The following is a 15,657-nucleotide window of genomic DNA, read 5'->3' as shown; positions in this document are numbered from 1 at the left end:
AATTAGGACAGCATTTTTGGTGTGTGCACTTTTTGGGGTGAAGGCTCCTAGCTTTCATCAGCTTCTATGAGTAATTCATGACCCTCAAAGCTGAAGAATCATGGGTATCCAGTGAGCAAAGAGCCTTTTGCAGTTTGGCTTCTGTTGTTTAATCTGGTTGTATCTCCTGTTTTCTCCCTCGGGCTTCCCTGTGGCAGCTAGACCTGCCTCCTCGCTTTTGCTCCGGCATGCCAGGCATGGCCCTGTCTGGGATGCTCGACCTACAACCATCCACAGAGCTCCACAACCATCTCCTCACCTCCTTTAAGCCTTTGCTACATTGTCACCCTCTGGGCTTGCCCTGACTACTGTATTTAAAATAGCATTCCCTTCCTGCCCCTATCTTGGTCCTTGGTGCTTTATTTTTACCCTAGCACTTGCTGCCTTTAACACCTTAGATGGCTTAGTTATTTGCTAAGTTTATTGTCCATATTCCCTTTCTCACCCTAATGTTCCATAGAAGTAGAGATTTTTGTCTCTTTGTTCACTGCTGTATCCCCAGCACTTCAAACAGTGTCTGACACATAGTAGGTGTTCAATAGATATTTGATGAATAAATAAATAAATAAATAAATGAATATGGGCTCTGATTCTCCCTTTCAAAGTGCACAAAATGGAGCTTAAATTCTGCCAGTTTAGCTGAGATTCCTTGTGTTGTTCTGTGTGTATTTCATCCCATCGGTGTGGTTTCATGAATGTCAGTTCTTATGTTGCCATAAATTGACTTCCAATATTTTCAGTATTTTATTTTTCTTTCCATGTTTCAAGTATTCCCATGAGGCATTTTAATCTTTTTCTTATTGTTTTTCACCGTTTATTGAATCTTACTTTATCCTAGACCCTCAAAGTGTTCATGGATAAAACCTAAGGCAAGTTAGCTGGCCTCTCCATCCCTCAGTTTCCTCATCTGTAAAATGGGAATAATAACTAATCTTGCAAGATTGCTGTGAGGGTGAACTAAGATGATGCTTGTAAAGCAGATAGCACAGTGCCTGGCATAAATATTGGTTGCATTAATGCTGATGACAGTATAAGCATCTTATGGCTCAGCATAGTGTCTGCACGTGGCAGTCACAGAGTAAATGACAGTAGTTACAATTATTATGGTTTTCCTTCCCATTACCACCACTAATGATATGGTCCCAGACAATTATCAGAGAGTAGGGCATTGACAGAAAATTCTAGAGAAGGTTAAGGGTTGTCCTCCTTTCCCTTCCCTTCCTTTTTCTCTTTTTCTTCCTCTTTGTTTTCTATAGACTGTTACTCTTCCCTTTCCATGCAACGGAAGACCTTTCAGGTTTGAAATTTATTCTTCACTATGCAAATCTGATCTTGGTTGTCACCATCATAACAGCACTCAGTTTTTTTTTTTGGAGACATTCCATTTGAATGGATAGCAGTAGGTCCTTGAGATGTATTTCCACATGTGCATTTCACAACAATCAGGATTTCTGGCAATGGTTTAATGTTTTTGGAGGGCATTTCAAGGAGCTGCCTTGTAAATCTCTGAATGCCTGGGTTATTTGCTTTCTGTCTTTTCCTCCTCAGTGCCAAGTTAGTAAAACTCTCTAGATTTGAATCTTACAAGTAATCCATCAGCAAATGTTTATTAAGTTTATATATGAAAGACTTTTGGAGCAGCCAAATGGCAGCGTGAAAGGTGAGCTTTAGGAAGATCAGTCTGGGGGCTGTGTGTGTAATTGGTACTGGAGGTGTTGCAAATCCAGCAGAGAAGGGAGGAAGGGGCTGTGTTGTGGGAAATGGCGAGAACCAGAAGTGCAGCAGTGCCAGTGGGAATGGAAGCTGGGCTGGTGCTCGGGATGTATGTATGTCTGGCTTTCCTAGGTACCACCAACAGTCTCCCAAAGCAGCTGCCTCAATTTACATTTCCACCAGCAGTGTCTGAGAGTTCTGGGTGGTCCCCATTCTTGCCAACACTTGGTTACTATTTTTGCTTAAAAAATAATACTAAAACATAATGATTGAAAATAATAGCTATCATTTCGTTATCTATTGATATCATGGTTTCTGGGGGTCAGGCATTCCAGAGGGCTGTGCTGGGAAGTTCTCGCTCAATATCTCTCATGAGGTTGTAGACAGTTGGTGGCTGCCAGACTTTCTGAAGGAGGAAGCCGTTGGTGGTCCACATATACTATACCCCTTCTTATTATCTTTCTCCATCCCAAGGCACAGGGCCAGACTAGGGTGAGCCAAGAGATGAAGTCCCGGCCCTGCCAAGGAATGAAATGAACATTTATTGAGCATATACTATGGGCTAGGTCTTGTGCAAGCTGCTCTACTATTATGAGGTTTTTATTTCCTTCAGCATGCCCTTTCCCTCAGAGTTAGCTTCCTAGACAAGCCTTTCCTTAAGAACTCTGTATTTAAATAATATTCTTCTTTATTTCCATCTTAATTGCTCCGTTTATCACCTTCATAGCTCTTTTTTCTATTTACACTGTGTATGTAGTTGTTTGCCTATTTATTACCTGTCCACCTACTGTCCTCCGCTCCCTAGCACTAGACTGAGGGTTCATGACAGCAAGGACTCTGCCTCTTTTGTGCAATGAAATATAGGACACCCAGTGAAATTTGAATTTCAGGTCAAAACAAGTAGTATTTTAATATAAGTGTGTCCCAAATGTGGGACATTTAAAAAGCATAAGTGTATCTCAAATACTTAAAAACTATATCCATAAAAATGTATGTCTCAAACGTGGGACATACTATACTGAAATAGTTCTGATTTATTTGAAACTCAGATTTAATCTGATGTCTGGTAGTTTTATATGCTACATCCAGGCCACCCAAATACCTGGTATTTAGCATATTGTGTGGCATATAATAGAAGCTCAATGAATGTTTGAATCAATGAATGAGTAAATGAAAGAGTTCATATCTTTTTCAGAAACAGTTTTGCAAGGTGGATATTTTTAGTTAAAAACAGGTATAACTTTCTACCTTGTTTGAAAATAGGATTTGGAAAAGGGAACCCTCCTACACTGTTGGTGGGAATGTAAATTGGTACAACCACTATGGAGAACAGTATGGAGGTTCCTTAAAAGACTAAAAATGGAACTACCATATGACCCAGCAATCCCACTCCTAGGCATATACCCAGAGAAAACCATAATTCAAAAAGATACATGCACCCCAGTGTTCATTGCATCACTATTTACAATAGCCAGGTCATGGAAGCAACCTAAATGCCCATCAACAGAGGAATGGATAAAGAAGGTGTGATACATATATACAATGGAATATTACTCAGCCATAAAAAAGAACAAAATAATACCATTTGCAGCAACGTGGATGGACCTTGGGATTGTCATACTGAATGAAGTCAGTCAGACACAGAAAGACAAATATCACATCATATTGCTTATATGTGGAGTCTAAGAAATAAAGGGTACAAATGAACTTATTTACAAAACAGAAATAGAGGCACGAATGTAGAATACAAACTTATGGTTACCAGCGGATGTGGGGAGGGATAAATTGGGAGATTGGGACTGAAATATCCACACTACTCTACATAAACTAGATAACTAATAAGAACCTGCTGCAGAGCACAGGGAGCTCCACTCAATACTCTGTAATGGCCTCTGTAATGGGAAAAGAATCTAAAAAAAAAAAGAAGAGTGGATATATGTATATGTATAACTGATTCACTTTGCTCTATGCCTGAAACTCACACAACATTGTAAATCAACTATACTCCAATAAAAAAAAAAGAAAGAAAGTAGAATTTATGTTTGCTTTAATTTTTTAGTGTGCCCAAGGATTATTGAGTCTGTACTCCCAGGAGGCACTCAACACGAGTGAATAAAAGCTCGATTCTCTGTGTGGTGGGATTTTACAGGTGACTTTAATTTTATTCATATGTATTTTAAAAATTTCTTATCATGAACCTTTTTAATAAAAAAAAGTTTTCAAAACTTGGTAAGTAACTGGGAGAAAAACGATAGGGCTAAAATCCCTTATCCACAATTCCAAAATTCAAAAGTTTCTAAATGTTGAATGACTTTTTAAAAACAAAAATCTCACTTGGCAGAATTACCTGCCCTGAAATAACACGAGGCTATTTATAGTCTTTATTATCCCGCTTAATATTCCTTCCAAAAAACATGACTATTCAATTAATATGGTTGATTATGAGCTGTTGCCCTGATCTCACTAGGGATATTACACTCTGTATCTACTTCATTATTGTTACAAAATCTAGAAAATTCTGATGTCTGAGGCTCCTCAGTCCCCAAGAGTTTTTCTGAAGAATGTGTGTGTGTGTGTGTGTGTGTGTATACATACATGCATACTATGTACATAGAAATTTCGGGAATGATACATTGAAAATTGTCAACAGTGAATATCTCTCAGAGAAGGGATTGGATGGGGAGACAGTGAGAGGTGAATTTATGCTTCAGTATCTCTTATTTTTCTTATTCGTATTTCTAATTATTATAATAAAATGATTGCCTTTTTCAATGAAAGAAAGAGTAGAATTGGCTGGAGGGTTTATTTAGGAAAATAGTGGTGTTATTAATGTTAAAAGACAGTTTATCAAGCAGGCTATGCCTTTACATATTAGTTAAACATTTCTGACTGCTGACAAGGACCCAGAAAAAGTTATACACACACCAGGCAGCCTATTGCCTTTTGGATAATGTGTGCATGGTCTAGTGGCAGGGAATTTGCATCAGCAAAAACACTCATTTCTCTTAAAAAAATAAAATCAAGGCACCCAAAAATGTGATGAGTAAATGAAACTACTGTTATTAGTGATGGGTTTGGCATGTTTTACGAAGTCTGAATGATTACTCATCCTCTGTACATTTGCAGAAGTGCTTTAACAAAAGCCAGATGCATACGTACTAGCAGGGGTTAGTAGGTGGATGAGAGGATTAAACCCACTGAGTTTTTGGAGCCCTGGTTTGTAGCTGTTTTTGGCTTGTCGACAGGCTACGTTTCTGAGTCAGCCTATAGGATGGCTTCCAAGGGTAAGTCTGATTTTGCTTTTCTGGGTTTAAAATATAAGTGGTTAAGGAGATGTGACTAGTTGCCTTTTGCATTGGATTCTTTTCATTCATAGTGCATGCACTTCTTCTATGAGAAAGACGTTTATCTTATTCCAGCATATTCTGGTGTGCCTGCTACTGAGTTTTATGGCTTTACCTCACCTCCCCCTAATTTTTAAAGTGAAATGTCTGAGTGCTGAAGGGATTTTCAAGGGGAATTGCAAAGGTCACATATAAGTTCTACGGCTGGCGTGTGGAGAGCAGTGTGATTGAGCCAGAGCCCTCTGTGACCCTTTCTTTTAAAGAGGATGTTTCTAATACATTGGTGTAGCGCGCTGTATGTGCTTGTTTATGGCCTTAAAAACGGTTTCGTTCTTGCTGAGTGGCTATTACTGATGCTTTATGACATGTTATAATGGTTTCAACTTGCACTTTTTTTTTTTTTGATTAAAACAATGTCATGCATCAGTCAATGTGAAGTTCATTTTTCTTTTTTTTTTCTTTTAAAGGGACTCAGGAGAACATTCAATATTAGAATAAGTCCCTGGATTCTGACTTCAGAGAATGTTGGTTCTCGAGGTCAGAAAAAGTAAGGATTCGCCAAGCTCTTACAGATGAGCTTTGTAGTAATTGCTGATGAAATTATAAAACACTGCTTTTCCCACTGGATACTAAATGCCCCTTTTCATTAGCTACAGTATGGGGAGCAAAATCATGTGATTTTTTTTTTTTTTAATGTTTAACCATAACTACTTCTAAAAGGCAGTTTTCATTTTGTGGCTGCTTTTTTTTCTTCCGGTGTCTAGCACAGTTGAGGACTTTATCTTTTTTGTATCTTTTTAGGACACTCTGATGAATGATGGGGTCTGAGTAGCTCTCTAAATGGAAGAGGGTGCCAAGGGGCCTGGGCTGGAGGGGCAGGAGGGGCGTAATTGCATCTCTGCCAGGCGTGCTTGTGGATATATTGCCCTTCTCCCTTCCTCTGCAGCTGAAGGAGTCACTGTGATGTGAGGACGGGGCATGTCGGTGGCCGGTAGCTTTTCCGAGTGGCAGTGACATCTCTGTGGGCTCAGAAGGGAACTTGCCTCAAGATTTCCGTTCATTCATGTTCAGTACCCATCAGGGAGAAAATTGATCTGCTCTAAATGTAGTCCTTCCTCAAGAAAGACTGATAGATAAAAAGGAGTAAGGCAATTGCTGTTGATGTTTTTAAAAAAGAAAATACATCAGGGCTTTGAAAAATCAAAACACTTATGTTCTTAGTGGAAGTCTGAAGCCCTGTGCCAAAGGCTGCATGAAGCTGGAGGTTAAAGTGACTCGTGTTTTTTAGAGCATCAATAGTTCTTGACTATTTGGGGTAGGGGTGCAAAAGTCTCAAGAATTCAGCTGGTCGGTGATTTAGCAACTGTTTCCTCCTGATAAAAGCAAGGGTATATTAGAGAGTAGAATGTGAGATGAAACGTGAGGCTGCCAGGAGACCTCTCCCTTGCTGACGGTGAATTCAGACCATGCTCCTAGGCCTTGCTTCCAGGGCTCCTTGCAAGGATGTGGCTCCTCTGCTGAGATGTGCTTTGGTGGAAAAGTTATGGGGTGCACTTTCACCCCTTCTCAGACTCTGCCTTTCCAGGACTGCCTCTGTGGGTACCCAAGATGAATTGCTGTGAGGTTTGAGAAAAGCTATTGCCCAGGGTGAGCTGGAACACCTTAATCTACCATGTTACACACATACAGGTACTTTGAAAGGGACAGGAATCTTGACTGAAGGCTTAGCTTCCACCTGGAAATTGTTATCATAATAAGACAGTGGTCTTTTTCAATGAGAGAGGGAGAAGCATAAAATGTGGTGGAGGCTGGCACCTGAATGGCATATGAAGATGTAACCCTGTGACCTTTGCCAGTGTTCCCTCCGTCCCCTGGTTTGGAACCTGAATAATGACTTAGCCAAGTCGCTTATTTAAAATTTTTTTGAAATTTATTTTATTTAAAAAAATTTTTAAAGAGAAGAGTAAATCATTTATCAGTGATTTTAGAGCACCCTATTATGTGTCTAGATTATCTCACCTCTTTTGATTTTGTCCTTATTGCCCTCATTTCTTAGTGTTTCCCAGCATCTCATCAACTGGCAAGGGAAGATACAACCCCAAACAGCTTTCTACACCTGGTTTCTTGTTAGCCAGTTTAACTTAAATATATAGAATGACATGTATATTTCACATTTTGTAGAAAAGAAAATACAAGAATATATATATTTGAGCCCAGTCTTTGATACACACACAGACACACACACACACACACATACACATAAACACACACCTATATATATTTATGTGTATCTATATCTTCCACGTAATTTACTAAACTCTTAAATCCATAGTCAAACACAAACAAAATAAAATCTTAAAATAACCTTGCTGGACAAATAAAAAGGGAAAATTGATAGGCAGACTTCATAATACTTTTTTTTTAACATCTTTATTGGAGTATAATTGCTTTACAATGGTGTGTTAGTTTCTGCTTTATAACAAAGTGAATCAGCTATACATATATCCTTCAAAATATGGAACACTTCATGAATTTGCGTTGTCATCCTTGTGCAGGGGCCTTGCTAATCTCTGTATCGTTCCAATTTTAGTACATGTGCTGTCGAAGGGAGCACCATGACACTTTAATGTGTGTATTTACTACTTAGAAATATTCAAATGCAGCTTTGTTTTGTGTCGTTAATTTTGGTGGTACAGTATTTGGAAAGGTGACAGATAAAAGGGCAGAATGCAATTCTTGAAGCTGTACTTTGCAGGTGGCTGATAATACAAGTCCATTTTCTTTTCCAAATGTGCTATTTATGTAATTTATATTTTTAACCAATCTTAGAACTAGAATGAAAATAGTAATTAATCTTAAGGGCAAGAAATGTTTTAACTATGCCAAATTTGGAAACTTTAAGAAATTCTCTAGGTGGTTAAGCCCAGTCTATTGAATATTCTAATTTGCATGTCACAGAGCATGGTGCTCAACAGATAGTACGTGCTCAGTTAATGTTAAATGACTGGGTCAATTTGACAACAGTTTTTTTTTTTTTTCTTAAAGAAATGTAAGCATATTTGATTTAGAAGTGGCGGGCCAATTTAAAGCCAAGATAAGATAAATAGAACAGGCAAAATAGTGCACATGGCAGGGATAGTGGTGTTATATGTGCAAAGAGAAAAAACTGAAAGGAAGAACATCAAAATGCTTGTGTATTAAGATGATGAATGATTTTTATTTTTTTACGTGTTTTCCTTTACTTTTGCAAAGTGAACACATGCATCCTTTGAAGTGTAGTCCTTTCATGACACATATGAGGCTTCACATAACAATTTGTTAAATGCCGAGTTAGTTAATTTATAATGAAAATGATACACATCTTACATGACGTGAATGGTATCCCCTGGAGTTGGGGGAGCAGCATGGTAGCTTTGAGGAGAACTTACATTCTAGTGAAATCATTTTCTTTCAAATAACATTTTATTTAGTATCCCAGTATTGACCGTTCTTCCCTAATACAACATACGCATTTCTAAAACAATCACTAGATGATGGAAAATCATGCAATAGATAGCACAGAGTCTACAGGAAAAGCGGGGCTGGGGCACAATACTCAAAAACTTCATCAAGAACATAAAAAAAGGAAAGCTAGGAACCTTAGAAAAGCATTAGAGTTTTACACTTGCTAAATGGTTAAGCAGTATGCAAGCACCACATAAACTTGGTGGTTTGCCTTGAAAAGACCTAGTGTTTGCTTGGGGAGGTGGCTGAGGGGAGGGTGGCAGCTTGTAAACCATGGTGAGGTGGTGGAAGGAAGCTGTCTTAAACTGGGTGGAAAGTTGTAGCAAAGCTGTGGGTGGTTGCGGTGTGCAGCACCATGGTAAACTGAGGGTAGCGGGCAGGTGTTTGTGGTGTCTGAGTTTTGTGTGTTTCTCTACTGCCTGACTCAGGTGGGTGTGGTTTTCTGTGTTCACCTAGTGTTTCTTGTGGACCAAATCATACATAAGGAAACTCAAGTTCATGTGGGTTATGCTCAAATTGTCCCCTGATGTGTCAATCATGTTTTTAAACAGATTTGCATGGTCAAAACAAGCATTAGAACTAACTCTACATGAGACAGATGAAATAAAGTTGCACTAGTTCTAGGTATGTCAAGAGCCCAGTTTGGAACCCAGCCACCCTTTCAGCACCCCAGGGATTCCAGGGATCATCACTGTGTGTCACTGTGTGGACTAGAGCTTGCTTGTCCTTTTGTTGGTGACCTGCAACAGATACAGAATTTTTTTTTTTTTTTTTTGTGGAGATATTTGGTCCTACCTTTGTATCCTTCCTTGGCTGGTGACTGGCAGGTTCTTCAACATCCACAAAGTTCAATCCTACTGCTAGATGGACTGTCCAGTAAAGCAAATGGCTTTGAACTTAATGGTCCCATAGAATACCTCACTCCAGATCCTCATCGGGGGATCTAACCTTGCATCTGGTTCTACTCAGTACTTCTCAAATGCTGCTGAGAAAAACCAATATTTATGGATTACAGTCCGAAGGATAAAGGCTCATCTGTTATTCCGAATACTCTAGTAAAACAATGAGGAAAGAAGGCAGTGTCGGGGCTTCCCTGGTGGCGCAGTGGTTGAGAGTCCGCCTGCCGATGCAGGGGACACGGGTTCGTGCTCCGGTCCGGGAAGATCCCACATGCTGCGGAGTGGCTGGGCCCGTGAGCTATGGCTGCTGAGCCTGTGCGTCCGGAGTCTGTGCTCCGCAATGGGAGAGGCTGCAACAATGAGAGGCCCACGTACCGAAAAAAAAAAAAAGAAGGCAATGTCAGTTGAAAAACCATTTTCCAAGGTAGCTTTTCCTCTGATTTGTCAAATAACATTAAAGAAAGGCGTGAGGATTTTATATTTATCAAAAGTGCTCACTGGTTAAAAAATAGTTAAGGGAAATCTACTGTAAAATCTATACCTGAAATAATCCAGACCAGCAGAAATCTCTAAACCTGACAGTTTGCCCCTACCCCCCACCCCATTTCCCCCCAACCCCAGCAGTTAGTTTTATTACATTACACTTAGTATTATGCTCTCGGTCTCCTTGGAAGGTCATCATGAGATAGAGCCCCATGAATCCTGATTGTATGGGGTGCCTATCTTGTGGATATTCCAGTGTCTTCTTTATGAAGATCTTGGGAGAAGTGTCTCTCTGGTTTTGATACCACAAATGACTGTACTTCTACTCAACTTTGGGGTTTTATTTTATGGATATAGTTAGTCATGTAACTGATCATGTCTTCTTCCTCTTTATGGCCACAGGCATGTTTTCTTCAACCCATACTTTTTTTTTTTTTTTTTTTTAAACCAAAAGAAAACTAGTTTGCCAACATTGGAAAATGAGAAGATTTCGCACAAGTGTGTTTGAATTTCCAGCATCTATTGAAAAATCAGATCTGGCAATGCTGGGATCACATGTCTCCATGGCAACCGTGGGATCCAATAAAGTAATGCCATTTTCCTTAAAACAAAGCATGCACTCTTCCCTTTGTTTCACCTCCTTACTTTAACCACTTGGCCCTTGTAGACCTTGGACTCTGTGCCCCGTGGCTTAGAAAGCAGTTTGTGACTCACCTTTAGAAAAACGTGCAGGTTCTTATTTGCCTTTTGTGAACCAATCTTGTCCCTAGGGTCCTTTAATTCTTTTTTCTTTTGAATTGTCTTTCATCCTGTTTTCTTCCCCTGCGCATGTTAGTTTTCTGTTGTTTCATCTTGGGGTGTTGTGTGCTTTTACGTAAGCTGCTTTAAGTTTGTTTGGGGGAACAAACAAGGTATACATAAAGAAAAATAGGAGTGTGATTTTTTCCCCCCCTCAGATCATTTTATTTTTATTTTTTGCCTGGTAAGAATTTAAAACAATTACAGCTCTTTCTCTGACCTATTTTAGAGTCTGCTTGATTCTAGTACCATCCAGAGCTCTGCAATTTTTTGCCGGGGTTTTGTTTTGTTTTGTTTTGTTTTGGTAATTCTTCATAGAGACTCTGAGAAAACATTGTCTTGTACCTAAGATTCGTTGGCATCCCATGATCTCTCATTAAGAACTGAAAAGTTTCTGTTTTGTAAATAAGTTCATTTGTATCATTTCTTTTAGATTGCAAAACAGAAACAGGCTCACAGACTTAGAGAATGAATTTATGGTAATGGGGGCGGGGAGAAGGGTCACGGGGGGAGGGGTAGATTGGGAGTCTGGGATTGACATGTACGCACGGCTATATTTAGAATAGATAACCAACAAGGGCCCACTATGCAGCACAGGGAACTCTGCTCAATATCCTGTAATAACCTCAATGGGAAAAGAATTTGAAGAAGAAGAGGTACAGGTATATGTACAACTGAATCACTTTGCTGTACACCTGAAACTAACACAGCATTGTGAATCAACTGTACTCCAGTATAAAATTAAAAAAAGAAAGAACTGAAAAGTTAAGTCGGAATATTTGTTCATTCAGTTCTAGGAGTGAAGATTAGGAAACCACGAACCTTCTTAGAGTTTATATGCCAATTGCAAAGACTCCCAAGAAGACATCGTTCAGTGCCCTGCGTGTGGCACTGCTGTGACTCCTGGGGGTGGGGTCAGAGAAGACAATAGTTGCTGCTGGTCTGGGACCTTCTGTTCTGAATGGTGCTGTTAGATGTTAGTGTAGCCTGAGTAGTGTTGAAAACAACTCTGAATTGATCAAAATGTGACATCATTAATTTCTATATTCTCTTCAGGATTTACTTATTCTTTTAAAAAATCTGAAGACTCAGCAAATATGGGCCAACATTCGCCCTTGGATGGGTTTGTATCTAGTTCACCACACCCTCCCACACCACCTGTGTCTGCATGACATTGAGGCTGAATGTCATGTGCCTTGTGTCCCTCCATTTCTCGATATGTGACTCTTGTTCCTTAATGCCACACTGGTACACCACCCTAACTCATCTGCTGTTTAGCATAAACCACACTTTGGCATATTTTCCTATTGCCGCAGTCACCTTCCGCATGCTTCCCAGCCACTCAGCTCTTTCCATAGCATTCACGTTTCATGAATTGGATTTTTGTCATTGTCCCTCTTCTCTGCAGTCTAAGGGTTGTAAGCTTCCTCAGCAGGAGTGACATGGGTGTGCCTAAGGGTAGGTCAAAAGAACACTGCTTATTCACCCAACACATATTTATTGAGCACCTACTCTGTGCCAAGTGCTGTCCCTGTGCTGGGGATAGAGCAGTGAATAAAATGGGCAAAGATACGTGCCCTATTGGAGTTAACGTCCTGGTAGGAGTGGAAAGTTCTATGAAGAGGAATAAAGCCAGGAGGAGTTCCTATTTCATTTGAGGCTCAGAGGTTAGACCTCGCTTCTGAGGTTCCTTTTAAATGGAGATGTGAATTAACTGACTGAAGAGTAAGCCATGCAACCCTCTGGGGAAGAGCGTTATAGGCCAAGGGGACAGCAGGAAGAGTAAAATCCCTGAGGAGGGGACATACTTGCATTTGGCATTAGGCATGGTTTTTAATTCAGTGCTGCCCTTCCTAATGGTATGAATTAGGGTCAGTTGCGTTTGCCCTCTGGACCACGTCTGTGCACTCATCTCTAAAATGCAAGATTCTATATGGGATTCGCAGATACAAAGTACTATACATAAAATAGATAAGCAACATGGATTTACTGTATAGCACAGGAGTTATACCCAATATCTTATAATAGCCTATAATGGAATATAATCTTCAAAAAAAAATGAATTGCTATGCTGTACACCTGAAACTAACACCAGTATTGTAAATCAGCTACACTTCAATTAAAAAAACAATCTCATTAAAATGCAAGATTCTACATTGGAGAAGGACCATGCCTTTCTCACTAGTTTCTACCCAGGGTCAAGTCTGGCCTTTGGCTCTTGGTAAGTGTTGAATAAATATATATGCAATTAACAGATGGACACATAAGGTGTTGTAGAAGCATATAAGGCTCTCAAAAGCAGGGTCTTAGCTAGGTGTATGTCACTAGTTCACAGATTAAAGACAGTAAACATGGCCAGCTCTGAAGCACACATACTAGTAATTTTTCCTTAATGGTGACTCCACATTCTTCATGCTCAGCAAGCTGCATCTGCAAAGCACCACTGAGGAATATATGATGGAGGAAAGGGGCCTGGACTGTGTCTTGGTTGCTGTATCTTTTGTTGTTCATTGGTATGTCCCAACTTATAGCAGGGTACCTGTGGGCTCATAGTAGAAACTTAATGAATACTTGTTAAAGAGTGAATAAAATCAAAGCAGGCATACGTTTGCATTTCTTTCATAAAGCAATGTTGGAATCACTCTGCAAAGATATCCATTCTGCCTGTTTTCTGCCCAAGAAAGATATACTAGGACTAGAGAAGATGAGAAAGATTAAAACGGTGTCAAGGCCAGGCAGAAACATGCGTGTCTTACTTGCCTTAACTCGTTTAGTTATGTTCCTCATTTACAGATGGAGAAATTAGAGTTAGTGGCAGATGCAGGAAGTTTGAGTCCAGGGGTTGTGTTCTTAACTCCTGGAGTGTGCTGCTTGTAGAGAAGGATAACTAGCTGGTGTAGAAACAGAGGTATGAAAAGAATTAAATTCCACTAAATGGACTGTGTTTGTGGCATTAGTAATTGATGATCCTTAATGTTGATAGAAGTTTCTTTCACAGATGACACATTTCAGATGGAGAGAAAGGTCTGATTTGTAACTTATACGTCTCTAGTTTATGTACGTCTCAAAGACTGCTTTGGTTCAGTTTCTTGAGAATTGATCAGGTTTTCTGAAAGCCATGTGGGAATATTTCCTAATATAAATCTTTGTTTCGTTCCGGTAAGACAGGTGTAAATCCTAAGTGCTATGATTCCATTCCATGTGCTTCACAGCCTATCAGCTCTTGCCCTCACATTCGAGTTTAATGACGCACTAGCAGCGTTATCCTCTTGTCAGCCTCGATTCCTCCCTTCTGTCCCCGACTCACGAACAAATTCTTCTACTTTATTATTCTAGGACAGTTGGATTTTCTACTACTTTTTTGCGTTTTCGATGGCATGAACTCATTTACTAACTGTGCTTTTTCAGGAGAACAAATTTAAAGGTGAAAGGAAGCCTGGTGAATTTCTAACAGTCTGTTGGGTTCGGGGAAGATCATTGGAACACCTTTGTTTTCCTTTCCCGTGCGTATGTGCTTTCAAGTGAGGGGAACGTTGTGATTTTCGTAGCTGGTGTCAGCCTCTATGGCACAGGAAAGCAGATATCCTGGCCATCTTTCTGGGAAAGATGAGAATGGTTGTGTTTTCTCATGACTTTATTTTTCCATTGCTGACTATATGGCAGTATCATTCTGGCAAATATTGGCTGGCCATGGAACATTTTTAAGTACAAGGGTTTCATGAATATTCTGTCTATTACCATGGCTGAGGAATCAAAACAAAATACTCTGTGCACATTTCCTCGAGCATTCGTGGATGGGTTCCAGTGTGTTACTTTTATGTTAGCTCCTAGACTGCGTGAAGAATCTGAAATAAAATATTACTGAAAACACAGTGATTAAGAAGAACTGGGTATAATATTTTGTACCATTTTCCTTTTCTACGTAGTAATGCCGTGAATGGTGACATAGATGAACTGGGTACAGAAAGGCTTTGCAAGAATTTATGTCTTTAGATTCTTGTTATGGACATGATAGTATTGACAATAGCATGTAATGTCTGTCTAGCTCTTGGTAATCTCTATGCTCACATAATAGAAGAGAAGACACTGATGATATTCAAAAATACCCTCCCACCATATCCCAACAATTGTCCTAATTTGTTTTCCCCCTACTCTAGAGTGTGCTTCTAACGTATTTATGTGATTAACGAGAATAAATAATTGCGTGTGAGTGTACAAGGAGTTTACAAGGAGAGTATTTTAATGGTGGCTTTTTGCACTGGGGCTTTATTTGGTCAAGGATCCTTCTACAGTGCCTCATGGGTCTAAGAATGTAGCAGGTTGGCCCAAACATGAATCAGGGAGTTCTTTTCTGGTGCGGTTTTGGAGGAGTTCTTTTGGGGAAGCCATGTTAGCATCAGGCCAGGGTGAAAATGATGGTGATAATGATGAAGTTGTTAATAATAATGGCTACACTGTATTCAATGCTCACACATATTCAGTGTGTCAAGTGGGTATCATGCATTATTCCGTGGATTGTCTTACAACAGCCTGTGAAGTTGGGGCTCTTCTTGTCCCCATTTTACAGACAAGGAAACAGGCTTAGAGGGGTTTAATTTTCCCCTGGCTGTATAGCTAATGAGGGGGGGAAGAACTTGGATTTGAACTCAGTTCTTTCCTTCTTCCCTTCCTTCCTTCCTTCCTCCCTCCCTCCCTCCCTCCCTCCCTCCCTTCCTTCGTCTCTCTCTTCCTCCCTCCCTCTTTCGTTCTTTCTCATTGCAGGGGACTTAATAGGCACATCTTGTTTTATTGCGCTTCGATTTATTGCATTTTGCAGATATTGGGTTTTTTACACTTTTTTTTTTTTTTTTTTTTTTTTGCGGTACGCGGGCCTCTCT

The 15,657-nt window shown here is 39.8% G+C and overlaps 1 protein-coding gene and 1 non-coding gene across 5 annotated transcripts in view; one reads left to right on the top strand and one right to left on the bottom strand.

Annotated features, from left to right (window-relative positions):
• Nucleotides 1-15,657, top strand: part of MITF (melanocyte inducing transcription factor) — a 223,821-nt gene that overhangs the window by 90,112 nt on the left and 118,052 nt on the right. The window lies entirely within an intron of this gene.
• Nucleotides 7,606-7,710, bottom strand: LOC136130145 (U6 spliceosomal RNA). The gene has a single exon (XR_010656335.1). It is a non-coding gene; the product is annotated as a U6 spliceosomal RNA (small nuclear RNA).

This window comes from Phocoena phocoena, chromosome 10 (genome assembly GCF_963924675.1).
Source record: "Phocoena phocoena chromosome 10, mPhoPho1.1, whole genome shotgun sequence".
In the NCBI taxonomy this organism is placed as follows: Eukaryota; Metazoa; Chordata; class Mammalia; order Artiodactyla; family Phocoenidae; genus Phocoena; species Phocoena phocoena.
This window is presented reverse-complemented; position numbering and strand designations above follow the sequence as displayed.